Source organism: Cricetulus griseus, assembly GCF_003668045.3.
Source record: "Cricetulus griseus strain 17A/GY chromosome 1 unlocalized genomic scaffold, alternate assembly CriGri-PICRH-1.0 chr1_0, whole genome shotgun sequence".
Classification (NCBI taxonomy): domain Eukaryota; kingdom Metazoa; phylum Chordata; class Mammalia; order Rodentia; family Cricetidae; genus Cricetulus; species Cricetulus griseus.
The window spans coordinates 60,982,959-60,992,192 of NW_023276806.1; positions in this window are offsets into that span (position 1 = coordinate 60,982,959).

Below are 9,234 nucleotides of genomic sequence, written 5' to 3' on the forward strand. Positions count from 1 at the left end.
TCCATGTTGAGGTCAGAACTTACATCTAAGGCCCCACTCAGTTCAGGCTCAGATGCATGACGTAGGCTTTGTTCTATAAAAAGACTTCATTTTACAAATCAGCCTGTAAGGAACTAGAACCACGAAATCCCTCTCTGGTGAGGGCTGTGTTAGGGTGGTGTAGCAGCAGCTCTGGCATTGACTCCTGGAGCCAACTGTGCAAATTAGTGTTCATGTCAACATCATGGCTGGAGCATCAGCCTTCCTTCTGTGATTGGATAACAAGCTCACAGTTACATAATATTCTCTGTGGTTGACTGACTCTGGACTCCCAAAGATTCTGGAAGCCTTCTGCAATGTTTTAAAATAAAGCTTTATTTTTATTTTATGCGTATGGGTATTTTGTCCACATGTGTGTATGTATATATGTGAACCACGTGTGTGCAATGCCCAAAGACGTCAGAAGAGGGCATCAGACCTCTAGAATTGGAGTAACAGACAATTGTGAGCTGCCACAAGGATAATGGGAATCGAACCTGGGTTCTTTGAAAGATTAATCAGTGCTCTCAACTTCGGAGTCATCTCTCCGGCCCCCTCTCTGCAACTTTTAAAGAAACTGTAGTACCCAAATAGATAGGTCAGAAATGATAGCCGAAAGAGTGTTGACAGCAGCAAAACAAGAGCTGGGCCTCAGGGGCAGACTGGGAAATTGCTGCTCTCAGGCTACAAACAGGAAGTATAAGGAGAAAATAATTGTGAAATCCACAGTAACCACAGACCCCCCACCTTCTCTGTTCTTCTGTTATATGTCAGATTGTTGTGCTCTAATGTGTGTGTGTTCATGGGTGTGCAGGAGTGCATGCATGAGTGTGTGCACAGAGGCCTAAGGACAACCTCCAGTGCCATCCACAGAGACACAGTCCTCTAAGTTGGTCTCCCACTGGCTTGTTCTCACCAATAAGTCTAGACTGCTGGCCAGTGAGCCCAGGAATATTGCTGTCTCTGTTCCTCAGCACTGATTCCGAGGGCATGCCTTCATGCCTGGAGTCTGTTCTTGGCTCTGTGGATCCATCCCCGTTCCTAGTGCTTGTAAGGTAAGCACTTCACCACCTGACCCTACATATCTGATTTTACACTTTTTTTTTTTTTTTTTGATGAGGGTGTTTTAGCTTTTATTCCCTCTATATGTATTTGCTCTCTGAAACATACATGGCTCAGTTTCCTCAGTGGGAAATGAGCATTGTCTTGGAGTTTCTATTGCCGGGATAAAACACTATGAGCAAAAGCAACTCGGGAGGGGAGGGTTTATTCCAGCTTACAGTTCCGTAGCACAGGCCATCACTAAGGAATACCGTGAAAGGAGCCTGGAAGCAGGAGCTGGTGCATGGCCTTGAATACTGCCTCCTGGCCCGCTTAGCCTGCCTTCTTATAGTTCTCAGGACCACCAGCCCAGGGTGACACTGCTCAGAGTGGGCTACACCCTCCCACATCAATCATCCGTCAAGAAAATGCACTACAGGCATGCCAATTTTCTCAGTTGAGGTTTCCTCTTCCAGAATGACTCTAGCCTGTGTCAAGTTGACAAAAAACTAAGCAAGACAAGGCTAAAAGAAAAAATCATTTCTGTTGGGTGGTGGTGGCACATACCTTTAATCCCAGTAATCAGGAGGCAGGGCAGGTGGATCTGGGTTTGAGGCCAGCCTGGTCTACAGAGTAAGTTCCAGGAGAGCCAGGGACAGAGAAACCTTGTCTTAAAAAAAAGATAACAAGATAAAAAAAATATCAAATAGGGTTTGGTGATACACATCTATAATTTTACCTCTTGGGTGGTAGAGGCAGGAAGATTAGGAATTCAAGATCATTCTTTGTCTTGAGCAGTTAGTTCAAGACCAACTTGGGCACATGAGACTCTTCTGAAGAAGGAAGAGAAAGAAAATTGGAAAAAATTTCATGCAATATCTTGATCATAATTTCCACATGCTCAAATTATTTTCTATATTTAAATGTGGTTTAGGTCAAGCTCAGCACACCTGTGCCCGTGTGAAAGCCTGAAGATGACATAGGGTCCCTTAGAGCTGAAGGCACAGGCTTTTATGGCTGCTTTGTCACCTGGGTACTGGGCTCTAAACTCTGACCCTAGGACTTGTACATCAAGTCCTTTTCACTGCTCAGCAGCTTCCCAGGGCCAGCAGGAAATCTTTTTTTATTTGTTACTTATTCGAGACAGGGTGTCACTCTGCCTTTAGCCCCGTCTGGGCTTCCTGTCTCAGCCTCTCAAGTGTTGAGATTACAGGCATGAGACACCATGTGTGGCTTAAATCTACTCATGTAACGTGGTGTGTGTGTGTGTGTGTGTGTGTGTGTGTGTGTGTGTGTGTGTCTGTGTGTGTGTGTCTGTGTGTGTTGTGCTTATGGAGGCCAGAGGAGGATGTGAAGTGCACCTTATTCTTTTAAGACAGGGTCTCTCACTGAGCCAGGGAGTCCCGGCACTAGGTCTGTCTGTGCCAGTTGGTTGTTCTGGGGTTACATTCCCAACCTGGGTTTCCATGTGGGAGCTGACTGATGATTTGAACTCAGGTCCTCATGATTGGGCAGCAAATGTCCTTTATGCTTTTAAGGCTTCTTCCGCCACAAACTGCCCGTTCTTGAGTATTGTACTCAACATGGAGCAGGTCTTCCTGGGAACCCCCATCTGCTGTAGTCATGCTCTCACCGGCCTTGCTCCTTGTCCAGACACTCTTACCCCTTCCGGAAGGGTGGCTTCCTCTATTCCCTGACCTCCACATTTCGAGAACTTGCAGGAAGCCTCTTCCAACGTCCCAGATGACCCCCACTCACTTTTCCTTGTCTGTGGTATTGTGATCCCACAAATTGTAGCTCAAAGTTATGACTTCGTTCCATACCATGTCACTTACCATCACTTAATCCTTCCAGCTAACTTAAAGAATACAAGATCTGAAGTGGTTATGGCAGCACAAAGCTGTGATCCCAGCACTTGGGAATTGGAGGAAATAAAGTAAGCCCATGCTGAGGTGGGTGGTCAAATAAGGGAATTCAGAATAACTACGATCATATGTTGATTAAGGTCTTTAGTTATAGGGGTATCACATTCCGGCGGCGTAAGAGAAGAAAGAAAGGATCATTCTGGAACATTCCAAGACAGCAAACTGGATTTTGTATACTAGATCTCCCCTGGAATGGTGCATGCCAGACACTCCATGTTGATTTGTCTAGAGTAATGAAAAGAGTGAGGCAGGCCGCTAGAACACTGGCACCTTGTAGATGAGGGCAAAATCCCAGAATGACTGGGAGGGGGAAATGAAAGCAGAATGGGGAAGCATTGCACAGCAGCCGCCTTGTCCTCTCTGACTTGAAATCATCCCTCTGCTTCATGACCTTGAAATGGCTGCTCCAAGGTTTCCTGAGGAACTTTCTTACTCAATGTTAAAAGGCTCTGAATTTTAAGATGACACAATGGCTGCTTTTTGCTTCTTAATCTACATGATTGTGCTGGAGATTTAATAGCAGATAGTATTTTCATCGTAAAACAGCCCACTTACTATTCTCCCTCCAAGCAGCCCTCCGAAGTGAGGGGGGCCTGTAGTGGGCTTAGCATAGAGGATTTAGGGAGGATGATGTGGGGGGCTCAGGAGCTGCACAGTAAGAGGGCTTGTTCTGTGACATCGAGGCCCCAAGTCTGAATCCCAGCACCCATGTATCAAGCCAGGTGCGGCTGCATGTCCTTGTAACCCAGAATTTCGGGGTGGGGACAGGCAGATCCCAAGAGCTTGCTGGCCAGCTAGCCTAGCTTCTGGTTTAATGAGATAACCTGTTTTAAAGGAATATGGAAGATAAAGATAGAGAAAGGTGGCCTCGAGAGAGACACCACGTAGCTGTCCAAGGAGTAAGAGGTCCAGCCATTCTCGGGTAAGATGAGGTCATATAGAAATACACAAATTAATAGTTATGGGTTAATAAAGAGAGAGCTAGTCAGTAAGAAGCCTGAGCCATCAGCCAGTTTATAATTAAAGATAGAGAAAGGCACACAGTGTCATCCTCTACGTGTGCATGTATACATGTCCCTACATATTAAATCACATGCATGTAACATACATGTAGTTGGATTTTTCTTTGGGCCACCTGCTCACAAGTATCAACACAGAGACCATTATTAATTATAAAAGCTTGGCCTTAGCTTAGGCTTGTTCCTAACTAGTTCTTTTTTTTTCTTTTTCTTTTTTTTTTTTTTCTTTTTTCTTTTTTGGTTTTTCGAGACAGGGTTTCTCTGTGTAGCTTTGAAGCCTATCCTGGCACTCGCTCTGGAGACCAGGCTGGCCTCGAACTCACAGAGATCCTCCTGCCTCTGCCTCCAGAGTGCTGGGATTAAAAGCATGTGCCACCATCACCCAGCTCCTAACTAGTTCTTATAACTTAAATTAAACCGGATTTTTGGTTTTTGGTTTTGGTTTTTTGAGACAGGGTTTCTCTGCATTGTTTTGGAGCCTGTCCTGGAACTTGTTCCATAAGCCAGGCTGGCTTTGAACTCACAGAAAATCTGCCTGCCTCTGCCTCCCAAGTGCTGGGATTAAATGCATTCGCCACCAATGCCCAACAAATTAATCCGTATTTTTAATTTACATTCTTCTGCGAGGCTCATTACCTCATCTCCATACTGCTCATCCCATCTGGGTATGCCTTTCTCCTTTCCAGAGTCCTTTTTCTTCCCTGGAAGCCCCACCCAGCCTTCTTCCTGCCTAGCTATTGGCTGTTCGGCTCTTTATTAAACCAATCAGAAGGTGTATGGCAAAGACACATCTTTAAAATGTAAAGTATACTATTTACTCGCAGAGTAAATAGTATAAATAAATAGGACAATTTTAACATGTAGTTCGCTAAGAAACTCTTTGATAAACGTAGCATTAAATTATGTGGGAATGAGTGCCGTGGAGAGTGCTCCTATAATCCAAGCACTTGCGAGGCAATGCTCCTCCCTCTCTGTAATCTTCCCACCTCCTGCGTTCCTATTAAGCAGGAGCCATGATCCCCACTGACCCCCCACCCCTGTGCGTTCTGTTCTGCTTCATGTCTCTGACTTGACCGTATTAAATCGCTCCAGTGTGTGAAAGCATACCATGGGAACGTTTTGCTTTGCGCACTTCACTTACGTGTTTTCAATGTTCAAACACGTGATAGAATACAGCAGAATTCTCTCTCTTTGAGATAGGATCTTGCTAAATAGCTCAGGCTAGCCTCCAACTCACTTCTTAGTTCAAGCCAGCCTTGAAATTGGAGAAGTCCTCCTCGCCTCAGCCCTGCTGTGGGAATGTAGGTGTGTGTCACCTCCATGTGTCATTCCCAGCTCAGCATTTTTCATGACTGAAACAGTGACTTCAGTGTTTGGAACAGTAGTTCATCTGTTTATTGATCATTCATCTGTCTGACGGCTCCTTGTTTTCTTACTTTTATTATTTTTTAAATGCCTCTAAAATACAGGTGTTCAACTCTCTGTCTGAATTCTTGCTTTCTTTTGGATCTGTATCTTAGAGTGAAATTATCAAGTCACTGATAATTCGTTGTTTAAATTTTGCACACTTTTTTTTTTTTTTCCCGAGACAGGGTTTCTCTGTGGCTTTGTAGACTGTCCTGGAACTCACAGAGATCCACCTGCCTCTGCCTCCCGAGTGCTGGGATTAAAGGCATGCACCACCAATGCCTGGCAAATTTTGCACACCTTTCCATTTGTTTTTTTTTCCTTTTTTTCTTAGAGAGTTATAGGATATCATTATTAACCCAGATAGACATGAAACTCACTCTGTCCAGGATGGCTTTGAACTTGCAGCAATCCTCCTGCCTCAGCTTCCCAAGAGCTGGAAGTACACATATGAACTACCATACCTAGAGTTTAGTTAGGTTTTCCTTTTCCTTATATTTATTTTTTATTTCACTTTTACAGACAGTCTTGCTATGTGTCATTGGCTGGCCATAAACTCACCATAAAGACCAGGCCTCCATCTTATGCTGACCCTCCTGCCTCTCTCTGCCCCCTGAGAGCTGAGATTGCAAGTGTGTGCAACCCAGCCTTTCTTAACTTTTTAAAACAAAACTTGGAGGTTTGCAGAATGTAATTTTTGCGCTTTTTGGTTTTTTCATTATTCTTTTGGATGTTACTTTAAATAGTTTTCTTAATGTCATTTTCAGTGTGTTAATAAGGAAATAACCAGTGTGTGTGTCTGTGTGTGTGTGTGTGTGTGTGTGGTGTGTGTGTGTGTGTGTGTGTGTGTGTGTGTGTGTGTGTGTGTGTGGGTGTGGTGTGTGTGTGTGTGTGTGTGTGTGTGTGTGTCTGTTTGTCTGTCTGTCTGTCTGTCTGTCTTGTAGGAGACCAAGAAAATGCCGAAGACTCCAGACTCAAATAGTATGTAAGAGGAAAACAGCGTTTATTATACCACTATCCGTGGGGTTGTTCACCTGTATAAAACAGTGATGACCCTGAGAGGTGCAGGCTCCTTTTAGCACACACAGCTAGTGGAAATTCAGGGACAGTTAGGTCATCTCAAGCATACTTGGATAAGCAAGCAGCAGTTACATTAGTATTCTTTTAATTGGCTGAGGCTTTATCTCTGGACATAGTTGGGTAAGTTTCAAGGGGTTGCAGGAACTGTCCTTGAGACACTGTGGGGCTGACCCAGGCCTTCTTTGTGTTCTCTCTCTCATCCCTGGAGGTAATTTGTTGATAAATGGCCCTTTGTTAGGAAAGACACCTGTTTGCCCCTCTCAGAGAACTGAGTTGTAAAAATGGGAAAGTTCAAACCCTTCCATTTGAGACAGAGTTTCTCTGTGTAACAGTCTTGGCTGTCCTGGAACTCACCTTGTAGACCAGGCTAGCCTCAAACTCACAGAGATCCTCCTGCCTTTGCCTCCGAAGTGCTGGGATTAAAGATGTGTTCCACTATGCCTGACTGACTTTCTTATCTTGATTTTGTGTTTTGCAACTATGTCAAGCTCATTTCATTAGTTCTGATTGTTTTTCAATGAATTTCCTATACATAAGGTCTTTTGGCCACACAGAGAAAATACCAGCATATATAGACCAGATATCATGATGCATGCCTATAATCACAGCACTGGGGAAGCTGAGGCAGGAGAATCACAAGTTTGATGCTGGCCTGGGCTATAGAGTAAGTTCCAGGCCAGTCTAAGCTAGAGAGAGAGCCTATCTTACAATAAAAAAGAAAATTTATCCATGGAAATTGCTTCAGGGGGCTGAAGAGATGGTTTAGCAGAAGGGCTAATTGCTTTACCAGACTTTGGATCCCAGTTTCTATCATTAGGTGGCTCACAAATGCCTGCAATTCCAGCTCTAGGAGATCTTGTGTCCTCTTCTGGCCTCTGAGGGCACTGCGTTTCCTCACCTCCCTCCTTCCTCCACTAAAATAAAATAAAAAGAAGTCTTTTTTTAAGAGTCTCAGGAAATAAAGACTTTAAGACTGTCTTAAAGTAACAAAGTGAAGGACTGGATTACTGAAGTCCCTGACAAGTGGACTGTAAATACAAAGCCTGTCAATGACTCAAGGAAGCTTTCCAATGACACTGCAGTCAAACATAAACAATATGAAAGTTATCACAGAACTCTTGGTTTCAATAATGCCCATATAACTAAAAGGCAGCCAGGCAGCGGTAGCACACACCTTTAATCTCAGCACTTGGGAGGCAGAGGCAGGCGGATCTCTTTGAGTTGGAGGCCAGCCTGGTCTACAGAGCAAGTTCCAGGACAGGCTCCAAAGCTACACAGAGAAACCCTGTCTTGAAAAACCAAACCAAAACAACAACAAAAACAGTAGAACGGGTTGTGGTGATATTTGCTTGTACAAAGAAAGACTGAAGATCAGAGAATGGAGCTTGCTGGTCTGACCAGACCTACCATGATGAGAAGGTGTTAATCCTTCTCACCATGTCTGTGAAGGATTATGAGAAACAGTATCGATTTCAGTAATGGGAGCACTGGGACCTTGGGCACAGAGAGGAAGCAATTAATCAAACCACTTTACTGAATCAATAATATTGATGAGCTATTAAATCAATGAATGTATGGGTTACTGCAGACACCAGGGTTGGCAGAGTAAATGGTCCACATGGGCAAGAAGGAAATCCGGTTCAGCACAACATAGTTAGCCGATGTCGGTTCACGCAGTTTATTGTAAGCATATTTCAATATGGTACAATTAGGAAAAAGTTTCCTGGTGTAACACAATCCCCTGTGCACGTGAGACACACTTCTCAAAGTACATGCCACCTCTTCCATGAAGATGGGTTCTAAAGAAAGGCTACATGTGTCAAGGACCTGGGGTGGATCTTGTGTGTTCTCAGTCATACAGATAGCATGAAGCTCATCTGGGATATCAGCCACCTATGGTCCTGGTTATGGGAACCTGGAGATACAGATAATGCAAATGTCACCTAGACTATTAAGTATCTCCTGTCCTGCTAGTGGGAGCTTGGTTATTAATCAACTCCATTCCCAGCCTTCTGGGTGGAAAAACAGGTTATACATTTCTTCACTGAAAAGACAATCTGCATGTTCAACATTCCTGCTTTCCTGAGTGCTTGTCCGTGAGAATAAGCACCTTTGTGCACCCAACAAATTAAAGAAAAAAAGTATGTGTATGAGGAGGATGGGAGTAGGAAGGGTGACAGTTAAAGAACAAAGCATACCTTTCGAACAGTACATGTATTTATTGTTTGTGTGCACACAAGCGTGCACGTACCACAAAATATGTGTGGAGGACAGAGGACAACTTGAGGGAGTCAGTGCCCGCCTCCCCCATGTAGGTCCTGAGGATGGAACGCAAGTACCCAGGCTTGATGGCAAGTGTCTTTACTTGCTGAACCATCTTGCTGACCCTGCAGTATACTAGATAACATCCAGTGTGTAAAGCTGCTTTGGTCCAGACTTGAAGTAACTAACAGTGAAAAGGTTCTTTAAGCAACTGGATTAAATAGCAAATGATTTTTAACAAACAATTGTGATGCCTGGAGAGATGGCTCAGTAGTTGAGATGCTTGCTGTTTTGTGGAGTCTTGATTCAGTTCCAAGCACCCATATGGCTGCTCACAACTGTCTAGCTCCAGCTCCAGAGGGTCCAACACCTTCTTCTGGCTTCCCTGGGTACCAAGAATGCAAATAGAGCATACACATACATGGGGGGGGAGGGAAATGAATCAGATAAACTAATATTTAAAAAATAGCTAGGGTATTGAT